At 40.4% G+C, this 14,430-nt stretch overlaps 1 pseudogene; it reads right to left on the reverse strand.

The window, feature by feature from the left end:
• Positions 1 to 1,710: 1,710 nt before the first annotated feature.
• Positions 1,711 to 1,829, reverse strand: LOC137445224 (5S ribosomal RNA; annotated as a pseudogene).
• Between the last annotated feature and the right edge of the window lie 12,601 nt (positions 1,830 to 14,430).

The raw sequence follows: 14,430 nt of genomic DNA on the forward strand, positions 1-14,430 counted from the left end.
CAGGACAAGAGGCAATGGGTACAAAGTAAACCACAGAAATTTCCCTCTGAACACCTGGAAACACTTTTGTACTGTGAGATCGATCAAGCACTGGAATCAGTTGTTTGGAGATGTTTTGGAGTCCCCATTCTTAGATATATTGAAAATTTGGGCACGATCCTGGGAAACCTGTAGGTGAGAACGGAATGTCTGACCTCCAGAGGTCCCTTCCAATGCCAACCATTGTGTGATTATTTAGTGGTTAATTTTTTCCCTATTCATTTTGTAATATCCTAGTATCCTATTTATCTTCTTGATTATAAGAATCAATCTAATGATAATTACATTGCAGTCAGTTTTCTATGTAATAATAGCTAATATAGATCTCAGCATGACTTAGCAGCACAGTTTTTTTTTAATGCATTTTCAACATGTTCATTAGCTGTTTAGTTCCCCTGTTCATTCACCATCTTCAGCATTTTCCCTAGTTCTTCACAGTCAGAGGTTTTGGCTTGACTAGATGATGGAAAGTTGAAGAAATATGCAACTAGTAAATATTTTAATACTAATTATTTTGCCATTCCTAATTTCAATAGTTTTACACTCAGACACATACTAATTTCACAGAATCACAAAATGCTGGGGCTGGAAGGGAGCTCAAAAGATCACCTAGTCCAACCCTCCTGCCAGAGCAGGATCACCTATACCAGATCACACAGGAATGCACCCAGAGAGGGAGACATTTAAAAAAGTTGTATTCTTCCTACATGAATCGAATTAGCTGATTCAAATTTCCAATGTGTTTTTCAAACAATAATGATATTCCTTGAGTTTTTCAATTAAAATTTCAACTATTTCCAAAGAATTGTTCTTCTGGCTATTTGGTTATAATGAGTTTTATATCATAAAAGTACTTGCTCATAGAAAGATAGCTTTTGACCATTAAGAATCATACTAAAATAATAATAAATGTCATCTGTCTCTTCACAATTATTTTCATATTTTAACCATAACTATCCTCCCCTGGTCTGGGGGAGCAGAATATAGTTGTAGATCCCTTATATGAGGTGCCATTGGGTAATGAATGAAGGCATGAACCCCGTTGCTATATAACAATGAGATTCCAGAAATGCAGAGAGAAGATAATCTCAGAAGTCTTCTCAGAAGTCCTTTATTGCTGCACTGTAGAATCCCTTGCATTACAGAGTCTCAGAGTGTCCTTAACAGCAGAAGTCCTGGAAGCCCTTAACAGACAAAGCAGCTAACAGAAGTCCCAAGCATATAACTAGCAGTATCCCTAAACTGAAGCCCTAGCCAGAAATAGCTAACTATCAGAAACAGAAGTCCCTAGCAAAGCCCTAACCTGCCCATGCTGTTCCTAACCTAAGTCCGTAACACAAGTCCACAGAATCATAGAACCAATAAGGTTGGAAAAGACCTCAAAGATCATCAAAGTCCAACCTGTCACCCAAGACCTCATGACGAACTAAATCATGGCACCTAGTGCCACATCCAATCCCTTTTCGAACACCCCCAGGGACAGTGACTCTACCACCTCCGTGGGCAGCCCATTCCAATGGCTAATAAGTCTTTGTGAAGAGCTTCCTTCTCACCTCAAGCCTAAACTTCCCCTGAATGTGCAGGTGTTGCATTGGCTGGGAATCAAACCTGGGACTCCTAGGTGGCAGGTGAGAATTCTACCACTGAACTACCAATGCCACATTTTTTTAAAGCCTACAGCACATGGTATTCCCAGGCAGTCTCCCATCCAAATACTAGCTGGGCCCAACCCTGCTTAGCTTCCGAGATCAGATGAGATTGAGCGTTCTCAGGGTGGTATGGCCTAATGCTCAGAGTGGCTATTTGTATACTCTTTGTTATCAATCACTTAACCAGTAAAATCCAACAACATATATAAGCTAAAATCTTTTCCCAATGAGAGGGGCCAGCATGTCAAGAAGGTGGCTCCTGCAGCATGTTCCAATCAAAGAGTGTCAGTTTGAGGATGTTGTTCTTGGCACACATGGAATGTTATTGTTTTGTTCTATGCAGTGTGCTAAGGAATTGGTCAGCTAAGGAATTATGCACTCTTCATGTGTTCAGCAGGAGCCCTCAGAGCAGTGTCTGCAACAATAACACACACATACAAATAAACTGCTCAAAGATTATTCTTTTCCTTATCCTACTGATTAAACACAGAATTTTAAAAAGCCCAGATATCCTTGTATCTCAAAGAAGGGAAAACAAGTTTTTGTTCCAGCTGCAAAAGCAGAATCAACTGAATCTTGGATGCCTAGGCAACACACACTTGCTCTACTTTTTAATATTAAGAAACAATCACTGTTGAGCTTTTGTTGGGTTTTTTGTTTGTTTGTTTGTTTGTTTGTTCCTGAGTACACAGAAAATTTATTTGGAATCATAAAATCATAGAATGATCTGGGTTGGAAGGAACCTCCAAAGGTCATCTAGTTCAACACCCTCTGCAGTAAGCAGGGATATCTTCAACTAGATCAGGCTGCCCAGAGCCCTGTCAAGCCTCATTTTGAATGGGGCCCAAACCACCTCCTTGGGCAACCTGATCCAGTGTTCCACCACCCTCATAGTAAAGAACTTGTAGCTAACATCTAATTTAAATCTGTTCTTCTTTAGTTTGAAGCAATTGCCCCTTGTCCTATCACCACAGGTCTTTGTAAAGTCACTCTCCATCCTTCTTGTAGGCCTGCCCTTCCAACAATTACATTTAACCAAGTAATTCTACAGATTAGTTCTTTGTATTTGTTCGCTTTTATTTTTTAGATCTAGTTGTTGCATAAATATAATATGGAAAGAGAATACAAGCTCATGAGGTGTCTTGGTCCAGAGAGGGTAAGAGACTTAGTTCTTCTGAATATTCCTGTATGTGGTGGGTTAGGAAGGGTAAGGCCAAGAAGCCTCTTCCCTCCCCCCTGTAAGTAAGGGGAAAGAAAAATTGAAGGGAAAGGGAAAAAAAAAAACTCACAAGCTGAATTAGCAAAGCAGTGGAGCTTTATATTTACAAAGCAATGTAGGGTATGCAGGGGAATATTTACAAATTTACAATATCTACAATATATACAAAGATATACAATAAAGTAACACAGAAATGAGAGTAACCCTCCTTGCCGAGGGGTTCCCCACCTCCGCTCTCCCCTCTCTCCCCCCCTTTCCCCAGAGTAGGTCAGAAAAGGGAGAAAGAAGAATGAAAGAAGTTAAAAGCAGTTTTGTGTTAATTGGAAAGGAGTTAATACAGGCCTGGTATCTTATCGGCTTCAAGGCCGAAGTCTTGGCAGAAAGCCCAGCACAGAAAGAGCTTCTGCCCAAAGAAGAGGCGGAAGCAAGACTGAAGATAGAGTGCCGGAGTGCCCAGGATAGTCCTCCTGCACTCTCAGTTCAGAAGGTGCTTCCTCCCACTCTTCCAATGAAATTAGTTTAGATTATTCTTTCTGTTTACCAACTTCCGTCCACCATATTCCCTTTCTTAAGGGGACAGCCTCAGCCGGTGACACTGTATTATGAAATTAGAGGCACAAACAAGGGCAAAATATTAATGGTGAGGCTATTTATTAACAGAATAAAGTGGATGGATCAAAAGGAGAGAGAGACAAAATAGAGAGAGAGAGAGGAGAGGGAGTGAGAAGAGGGAGAGAGAAGAGGAAAGGAATTACATTACCACACCCCTCACCCCCAAGACAGTTTGGGTCTGTGGAGGAAGGGTGCTGCAGCTTTGGCGTGGAGGAGAGGTCATCCTTGTTGGCTGTGCTGTCCTCCACCGGAGGAGGGGAGGGAGACATCCCGAAGTCCAAGTCCAAGTCCTTCTCTGAACAGCCTCTTCATCTCCAGGAGTTGCAGCAGGTGGAACTTAGGACACAGAGAGAGGGTTCCTCCTAGTCTACTGCCTCCAGACTATAAGGTGATGTCTTTTCTTCTGTGTCTGTCTTTTTCTCTCCTGGTATTCTCTTCATTTTTCTTCAGAGCAGCATTGCACCAGTCTTTTATTTCTTCTGAGCCAGTAATTGCTCAGATCTTTTATACATTTTTTTAGGGATGTGTCCAGGTGGTGAATCCTTTGCACAATCCTCCCTTTCTGGGGTAGACAATGGGTAGAGATGATCTTGTCTATGCACATTCCAGAGTTGTTATCCAGTGGCATCAGCCCAATACACATCAGCTATTGTTTGGGCAAGCAGCAAAGGTGATTTTATCTTTGTTGAGTCACATCAAGAGAGACAAGATTTAGTCTTTCACATAAGGGAATTAGCACACTATTAGAGTAATTCATAGAATTATAGAATGCCAGGTTGGAAGGGACCCCAAGGATCATCTGGTCCAACTGTTCTGGGTGATAGTGTAGTTTAAATGAGATCATCCAACACCCTGTCAAGCTGAGTTTTAAAATGGGCCAATGTAGGGGAAAACAGTACTTCTCTTGGGAGATTCTTCCAATGTCTAAAATTTGGCTGATCACTTTCTCTTGTGGAGTTTACAGATTTTTTTTTTCTTTCTGGGCATCAAGAAAATGTACAGTCATTAGACAAAAAAATATTGATGAAGGAATGTATTAACTCCAGTGAAGCTGTTAAAACTATAATTTTCTGATAAATTTTTGCAAAATATAAATCACTACGTGAAACTGTGTTATGGGGTGCTCCAAACCCCTCTTCCCACACCTCCATCAGTAGAGGTTTGAATGGGGAGAGACAAAGGCACAAAATTGCCTTCCAAGTTGCAAAATTGCCTTCCACTTCCCCTGGGGACAGATAAGAGGTGCCCATTCTTCCCACTGGGATAGAGGTCCCTCACAGGTATCTACCAGTGGGGAATGTCTGCTGGGATTGGGAACTGTGATTAGCAGGGTGCTTTGCACCCAATATACATTGGTCGTGGACGCAGAATCACAGAATCACAGAATCACCAAGGTTGGAAGAGACCTCAAAGATCATCAAGTCCAACCTGTCACCACAGACCCCATGACAAGACCATGGCACCAAGTGCCACGTCCAATCCCCTCTTGAACACCTCCAGGGATGGGGACTCCACCACCTCCTGGGGCAGCCCATTCCAATGGCTAACAGCTCTCTCCATGAAGAACTTTCTCCTCACCTCGAGCCTAAACTTGCCCTGGCACAGCTTGAGACTGTGTCCTCCTGTTCTGGTGCTGGTTGCTTGAGAGAAGAGACCAACTCCCTCCTGGCTACAACCACCCTTAAGGTAGTTGTAGAGGGCAATAAGGTCTCCCTTGAGCCTCCTCTTCTTGAGCCTAAACAATCCCAGCTCCTTCAGCCTCTCCTCATAGGGCTTGCACTCGAGGCCTCTCACCAGCCTTGTTGCCCTTCTCTGGACACGTTCAAGTGTCTCAATGTCCTTCTTAAAGTGAGGGGCCCAGAACTGGACACCCCACTCAAGGTGTGGCCTAACCAGTTGTGGCTGTTTGAGGCTGTGCCTTTAAGAAAGGGACAGTGCTGGGACACTCTGGCTGAATGTTTTGGTGAAGACAATGAAAACATCGATGTTCTAAATGAATTTCATTGGTAGATTGGTAGAATGCAGTTTTAAGTATTAGAGCAGCTGGAGTTTTTTTCTCAGTTCACTACTTTCCTTCTTCCTTCCAGCTTGTCTACTTCTGGGCTCCTTGCCAGAGCGACCTTGAACAGATAAGCAACTAATTTGTGTGAGGCCTACTAAGATTCTTCTTTCTTAATAACTGCCTTTTTCTCTCTTTCTAACCCTCTTTGGGAAAAAAGGGAGGTAGGAGGAGAGAACGGGGTACAGGGGGGGAACCCTCCTCTGTCTGGAGGAGGGAATTTTGTTCCTGTATTCTTGTTTTCTCACTTTCCTGTATATTTCTGTGTATATATATTGTAAATACTATATATTATGTACATATCTTCCATTTTCCACATTGCTTGTAAAATATAGCATTCCTTCCGCTTCTCCGGGTTTGTTTTTTTTCCCTTTGTGGGGGAGAGAAAGCTAGGCCTTCTCTCTCAACCCACCACACCAGTGTAGAGTACAGGGGTACAATGACTTCCCTGCTCCTGCTGGCCACACTATTCTTGATGCATGCCAGGATGCCATTTGCCTTATTGGCCACCTGGGCACACTGCTGGCTCATGTTTAGGCAGCTGTCAATCAGCAACCCCAGATCACTTTCTGTTTGGCAGCTCTCCAGCCACTCTGACCCCAGCCTGTAGCTCTGCATGGGGTTTTTGTGGCCAAAGTGCAGCACCCGGCACTTGGATTTGTTGAATGTCATCCTGTTGGACTCTGCCCATCTGTCCAGTCAGTCGGGGTCCCTCTGCAGAGCCCTTCTGCCCTGTAACAGATCAACATCTGTTCCCAGCTTGGTGTCATCTGCAAAGTTGCTGATGACTGTCTCAATCCCCTCATCCAGATCATCAATGAAGATATTAAAGAGGATGGGGCCCAGCACTGATCCCAGGTTCCTCCATCTGACCCTTCTTGTGGATGGGGATCACATTGCCCAGTTTACAGTCATCTGGGACCTCTCTGGTGAGCCAGGACTGGTGGAAAATAATGGAGGAAGGCTTGGCCAGCTCATCTTCCAGCTCTTTCAGCACCCTAGGATGGATCCCATTCCCATGGACACATTGCCTAGGAAAGCCTCAGAGTGACCAGAAAGTGGTCAGGGCTTGCTCCCATTTTTCCACTCTCATTTTCTGCTCTCATTTCAGCTTATCTTAGACCCACTCTGCATTTGTGGCAAAATTGGAGAAACCAGTACTTGGACCTGGCTTCTCCACAGACCTGCCTGCCCTGGGGTCCCACTCCCTGCCTACTGCTGCAGTGACCCTGCCTGCCATGAAACTGCGGGTTCCTTGCACTGCTCAGACAGTGCTACTGCAGGAATTTCCCCTTTGTGGCAGCTGTGTCACTTTGATTCTGGAGGGTCCCATTCTTTCGGATTTGTGCCACGTTATACACAAATTGGATTCTAAAACCTGCAGTTCTGGAGCCTGCCACTGAAGAAAGACCCGGAGAGACCATCACCAAATTTCTTCTTTGTCCTCGTGAGTAAAACTGGCATTCTCATACTTTCCCTAAGGTCCTGGCTTGCTTCTGATTTTATAAGTGGGGTAAAGCTATTTTGTGGCTTAGACTTTTCCATTTTTTGAACTATCTAAATTGCACTAAAGTTGCCCATAGGCATCCTGGTAGTATTCACGACCAAATAGAACCTGTAAATAATTTAATCAGTACATAATCTGGGGGTAGGGCTTTTGGGAAAAATAAAGATAACTATATTCTTATAATTCCTGCCTTGTTAATTTAACCCAAATCAAATCAAACTGCCACCTCCATTGTGTGCTGGGCTTTGGGATGTTGTGGCTTTTTTGGTGTACTCTATGGCTGACTGTAAGTTTTATATAGTAGGCCTATATACTATATTGAATTGATTCAGTGATCCTGCAAATGTGTAACATGGTTCTGACTTATTTTTTGTAAATGGATCTGAGAGGAGGAACACATTATTCTTGTAAAAGAACTGTTAATGGCCAAGCTACAAATACTCATGTAGCAATTTATGGTGAACCTTTTACTGTTCTCTGTCTTCCGTTACCCAATTCAATTACTGTACTGATGAGACATCTTGGCAAGATATAAGGGTGATTATTTTTCTAAGGACAAGCCATACTGATTATACTTGAAAAAAAAACAAAACACTCAAACAATTCCTTCCCTGCTAGAGAGGGGATTGATAGATAATATAAACTTATATATAGCAAATAAAATTATACAGCTTTTAAGGAAGGAATCATGAACATCAAAGACTTTAACATCAGGTAAATTAATTATCTGCAACATTAAGGATTTATATGAAAATGTGAGAACTTAATGGTTGAATTACTTGTTTAGGATTCAGGAAACATAAGTTACCAATGTTAAAATTCAAATTGACAAAGGCCTGAAGACAATAAATGTAACTTAACTACAGTTTAGTCACCTAAATCCAGACATTTTCTTTTAAAATCCACGCCTTAATGTAATGTTTTTTCTGTGTACTCTAGAACTATGTATATTTTAAATTCTCTGTATTATCATGGCAATTGCTACTGTATGCTATTCTTATAACAATGCTTAAAACATGCATGTCTATGTCCCTAAACCCCACAGAAAAGGTATCACTTCAGATAGACCTTTCTTCACCATTTCTCTGTGGATGATTTCTGCAACATACTATTGTGGTGGTTTTAGGCTATGCCTTTAAAACATAGTTACAGATTTTGAGCAGAAAAGTAGAAAATATAAATAAATCACTATTGGGTGTAAAAAGAAAAACCAAACATGATTCTAAACAAATTCTTTGGATAAATATCTAGAATAAGACAAGCTGTACCATAACAATTCCCTCTCTTCTCTTCTGAACTCAGCTGTTGTGCTTTGCTTGGGAAAGAGAAACTGCTTTGGCTGGCCTTGGCTAAGTCTAACCCACTGCTTCTCTCTCTGCTCCTTTTCTCCCTTGGGACAGGGTGGTAGGGGTGGGGGGCAGTGAAATGGATTCCCTGGTTCTGACCAGAGGGGTTTTCATGTTGTTTGCTAATTGCAAATGCCTGTATAATACTGTAAATACTGTATATTTTGTACATATTCTTTGCATTCCATCGTAGAGTATAGATTTGCTTGAAAATACAGCTTCATTTGCTTCTAACTGAGTTGGTCTGGCATAGTTAATCCTGGCTGGAAACTTCAACCCACCACTGTAACATCATAGAGTTTCAAGTTTGTCATGTGAGAGCTATCTTTGTGAAAAAAAGTCTGACTTTGTTTCAGTACTTTAAACATTAGGTATTTATTGCAGTGACTATAGTTCCGAAGCGGTTGGTTGCAATTTCTTCATTATACTTGTAGCTGAATTTGTAATTAAAGGAAGTTTGAAATATCATCAGACTTGTCATGCAGACTGTAAAGTTGTGTTGTTAAGAACACCTACTATACTCTGTGGGATGTTATAGAGTAAGCTTTCTTAATATCACCACTTGGAATGGGCATAAATACAATTAGAACATCACAGCACCAAACACCATGCACTCCAGAGGTGAAAATAAAACTGTTGCACAGTGCTTCCTACTAGGCCAGTCTGTACCATTTCCTATAATGCTTCACAGGTAGCTAGGTCACTTTCTGTACTGGAATATGTTTTTCTTCTCATCAAACTTCTATTAATTTTAATAAGATTCCTAGGATTTCAGAGTATACTTTAGAAAGAGCCTGATTATTTTGTGTGGTTTTAATATGAGAAGTTTTATTTATTTTTCTTATTAAAAACACAAACAGAAGCAGATTATTATAATTGCAAGATGCTCCACAGCACTCAGTTATGTACAAGTCTGAAATGTGTTTAACTTAGTATATTTTTTCTTTCACAGTATCACCAAAAAAACCCAAACCCAAAACCCAACAACAAAACTTCTGCTATAAATTCTCCTTATATGCTGCGGCCTCCAAAAGAAGTATGCTGTGCAGAAGAGGTCTCTATAGAAAACTGAAATATCCTGAGGTCAAAACTTGCATCATTAAGATATGGCATGATTCACTGACATATCTATGAGATAGATCTATAGGTGTATCATTCTGTCTTTGAGTTTTCAAGGACTACTACAATTCATAGAGAAAAATAAAGTCCAACACACCTAAAAGCATAAGAGCAAACATGAGACCTTGCACATTGAATAAGTACCTTTTTCTTTCTTTTTTTCTTTCTTTTTTTTTTTTTTCTTTAACAGAGATTTTTTTCTCTCTGGTCATGAGGAAGAGAGTTATACTTCCTTCTCCAGCCTTGTTAACTTCAGAAATTGATAATGGTGATTTCAAGTATTTTTATAGAAAAATACCTTGAGATAATCTGCAGAAACCACCACCCAGATCCTTAAAATATATATGTTATGCTTATGACACTTGTGCATTTCCCACTTTCCCCTCCCAGTTTCCTTTCAGGTTAAAATATTAAAATCTAAAATTAAACTAGAAATTAGCCTTTTACTGATAAACTCAAAGTTTAATTTTGCTTCAGGATAATGCAGACAAGTGCAGTTTTTCTGTAGTTCTACATCTGCAGCATGTTAAATTGTGGGAGTAATGGCATAAACTGCTTTAAATGTTCAATTTCACAAGCCCTTGGTGAAAGCAAAATATGCACATTATATGTATTGTCCAGGAACAAGAGCCCATTTTTTTTTACTACACAACACATCAGTGAAAAAAAGCCCTCTTGTTAAAGGCTACTTATAGATTAGCTGCATCTAGGGAAGCAACACACATTTTGTGAAAATGTATTATCCATTTATGAAATTTAACACCTTCATTTCTGACCACAAAATCAAATATTGTGTTGAAGAAACCTTTCTTTATTTCTCTCAAGACATAAACTGCATTTCTGTCATTTTACTATCACAAGAACACTGTTTTTGATGGCAATTGCTGGAAATATCTTTCACCACTGAATTTCCAATTCTATAACTAGAAAATATCTGACTTGATAAACAAAGATAATTTGTCAGATTTTGCTCTTTCTTGTAGATGTAATTTAAAATTCTAAAGGACGGCCATTTTTTAATGCACAGACCTTTTCTAAGAGGAAAGTTGAATTAGATTGAGTTGGCTGTCTTTGGAGTGATAATGTTGAATATAATATGAATATATTTTCTTTTTTAGGTTAGAGTGATTCAGAAATTAAGTAATAGATGAAGTCTCATTTTTAACAACTGTGGCATTTGGGATTTGATATGCATGTAGTATGAATGGACCTGGTTAAAAGCACTGCTCATGACTGAATTTCACTGTAGTCTGGACTGCATACACCATGTTAGTATGGAGACATAAATATCACCTCCAAAACCTGTACCTTGGGCTATTTTTAATTCTTCAAGTTATTTTCTACAGATTCTTGTTTCTTTAATCTACAAATTTCCTGTAATTACTTAAAAGTACAGATATGGTGAGAGATATATACTTTTACTAAGGGAATATTTTCACTAAACCCTAGGTGGCTGAAAACCACAGGCCCCATCAACTCCTACAGTCTGATTTTGAAAACTTCATGTAGTACCTATTTTTGTAAATTTGTAAAAAATATTAATTCCAGAATAAAGTGGCAATAAGTGGCTCTCAAAATCTTGGTGCAAAACACCAGAGGTAAATATTCTTTATTACTAAAAGAGAGATGATCTGTTTTTTTGTTCAATATGTGAGTAATTTCCCCCCCCCCAGTCCAAAGGAACACTTACACTTGAAAATTTGCTAGGAGTACTTGGGAATTTCTTCTTGTATCATTATAAGTGATCCTATATGCTACATGTATTTCTTCCTTATTTTCGTTTGTGTGAAAAGCTCCTGGAAGTGAATGGGACACATTATTTTTCATATTATTGAACACTGTTAGATTTTTTTATAAGGTCTTTGGTATACTCATCACTCTTTTGCATAGGAATAAATGAAATGTCTTTTAATTATAAAATATCTTTAAAATACATTTTACACGACATATCCTAATTTATTAATTAAAGCTGTGGGGCCTGAGTACCAGCTGTCTTTACCTAAGGGACTGATGTAGCTAACTGCTTCACTGCACAATTTTTTGTTTAAAGGGAAAAATTTTGCTATGATTTATTAGTTATGAATGATCATTTAATGAAAGGCAAAAGCATTTTGTGACCTAATGAGCAAACTCATATTTCGATGGTGAGTTTTCTGTTCAAGACACAGACAGGAGAATTCTGCAGTAGAAATAAGTGCCATTTTTTTTTCTCCAACACACAGCTCAAATGCAAGGCCTATTTGGCCTGTGAAGTAGTCTACAGTCTAGCTTTTACCTCGACTGCTTTCTATCTGATGGCCTCCGACTATTTTCCCGCTTAAAACATGTGAAGCCCACTGCAATTATGAGTACCAGCATGTATTAATCTAAACTGAACTTTAAGCCACTAGGAAACTTGTAAAAGTAAAGCACAGAACTGCAGCGAAGATAGAAAATAATTATGAAGGAGACAAGAATAAGGATTCAGAAGCTTAACTTTGACATTTCTTTCTGGCCCCCAGCAAACCCAGTTGCTGCTCTATAATGTCATCCTGCTTTTAGCTTCTTTGTGATTAAGGAATTCTAAATTTTTCATATGTGTAGGCTGACATTGTAGAACAGTTTTGAAAGGTATGGGTTGTAGGAGGTCAGTTTAAATTATGCTATAAGTAACTAGCTTTCATCCTGAAAAGTCACATCCTCAATTACTAGGTACTTCCCTAGGTTTTCCTATTTTTTCTGCTATTTGAAGAGAGTTGTAATATTAGTCTGAAGTTTGGCATTACAAAAAATATAACTTACTTAAAAATAACTTTAAAAATCATTAATGACTAGCAATAAAACAAGTGCTATATACCATTTAGCAGTTTCACTTATTTTTCCTATTTTAAGTGTACATGTGTGATCACACCTGTAAATGCCAATTGCATCACTTTAGTTCCCCCCACGTAGACTCAATGAAATCAGGAAAATCTGCCTATTAAGTTGGCAGGATTTAATTAAGTGCATCGTAAGCAAATGTTTCAGTTAAACTTTGTAACCTACTTTCACATATCACTATCAAATTACAGTGTTCTCCAAGTAAAGCTGTACTACTTCAGCAGTAGAACTATTCCCCAATGACACTGCAATAACATTTTAATTATTGTGTCCATTCACACTGAACTATGTGTGCTGTTTTGTTCATTACAAGTAAGTCTCCTAGATCATTATAACCAAAAATCAGTCGCCAAACAGATGGAAGTGGACTGAATTTCTTAGAACTGACTGAAATTTTCTGTCATTTCAGGAAACATACTTCTTATATCTTATGCTTGTCTTCCTTATTGTTAACTAAATAATCATCATCATCATCATCGTCATCATCATCATCATCATCATATAAATTATCACAGTATCACAGTGTCACCATGGTTGGAAGAGACCTCAAAGATCATTGAGTCCAACCTGTCACCACAGACCTCATGACTAGACCATGGCACCAAGTGCCACGTCCAATCCCCTCTTGAACACCTCCAGGGATGGTGACTCCACCACCTCCCTGGGCAGCCCATTCCAATGGCTAACAACTCTCTCCATGAAGAACTTTCTCCTTACCTCGAGCCTAAACTTCCCCTGGCACAGCTTGAGACTCTGTCCTCTTGCTCTGGTGCTGATTGCTAGAGACCAACTCCTTTCAGGTAGTTGTAGATGGCAATGAGGTCACCCCTGAGCCTCCCCTTTCCAGGCTAAACAATCCCAGCTCCCTCAGCCTCTCCTCATAGGGCTTGTGCTCAAAGCCTCTCACCAGCCTTGTTGCCCTTCTCTGGACACGTTCAAGTGTCTCGTTGTCCTTCCTAAACTGAGGGTGTCTCGGTCCGGAGAGGGAAAGAGACTCAAGTTCTTTTAGAACATTCCCATGTTGTGAAATTAGAGGCACAAACGAGGCCAAAATATCAACAGCTAGACTACTTATTACATAAATAAAGTGGACATAAGAAGGGGAAAGGGAGAAAATAGAGAGGGAGAGAGAGAAGAGAGAGAGAAGAGGAAAGGAATTACATTACCACACCCCTCATACCCCCCAAGACAGTTTGAGTCTGTGGAGGAAAGGTGCTGCAGGAGATGTTGGGTTGGTACCAAAATGGTGCTGAGGCTCTGGCTGGAGAAGAGCTGTGGTCCTCTGGGGAGATGTTGGGTTGGTACAGGAACAGTGCTGAGGCTCTGGCTGGAGAAGAGCTGTGGTCATCTGGGCAGCCTGGGTCTGTAGAGAAAGGGTGCTGAAGCTTTGGCTGGAGAAGAGCTGTGGTCCTCTGGGCAGCCTCTTTTCTCCGGAGCAGCATTGTCCCAGCTTTCCCTTCTCAGTGGCATGGTCCGTCTCCTGTGTTTTCCTTCATCTCCATTTTTCTCCTCCTTTAATCATCCAGTCTGGGAGACACAGTCCCCCACATTTTCCTTCTGTGTTTTTCTTCTCCTACTAGCCAGTAGTGGTTCCAGTCTTTTATACAGTTTTTAGTATGTGTCCAAGTATTGTCCCTCAGAAATTTCAGGGGCAGAAAATAATCCTTAGGTAAATATCCAGGTATCGTTTCCCCGGAAATCTTTCTGTGCATTTCTGTGTGTTTGGGCAAGAGATCTGGATGGGGAGTGGAGGGGGGCCCTCCATCCAGACAAACCTCCCACACTCATTGTCTACCTTTTCCAGGGTACTTGATGGGTGGAGATTATCTTGTCCTGAAGGCATGAATGGCTGGGTCATTGTTGTAGGCCAGCTGTGGCCCAGTGAGCAATGTTATCTTTGCCCCTTCCAAGAGTCGTTCCAGTGGCTCTGTCAGCTATTGTCTGCACAAGCAGCAAGTGATTTTATCTTTGCTGACTCACACCAAGAGAGACAAACTTTTGGTCTCTCACAGAGGGGCCAG

Source organism: Melanerpes formicivorus, unplaced genomic scaffold (assembly GCF_026170545.1).
Source record: "Melanerpes formicivorus ecotype bairdi unplaced genomic scaffold, bMelFor1.0.p_v2 SCAF_1, whole genome shotgun sequence".
NCBI lineage: Eukaryota > Metazoa > Chordata > Aves > Piciformes > Picidae > Melanerpes > Melanerpes formicivorus.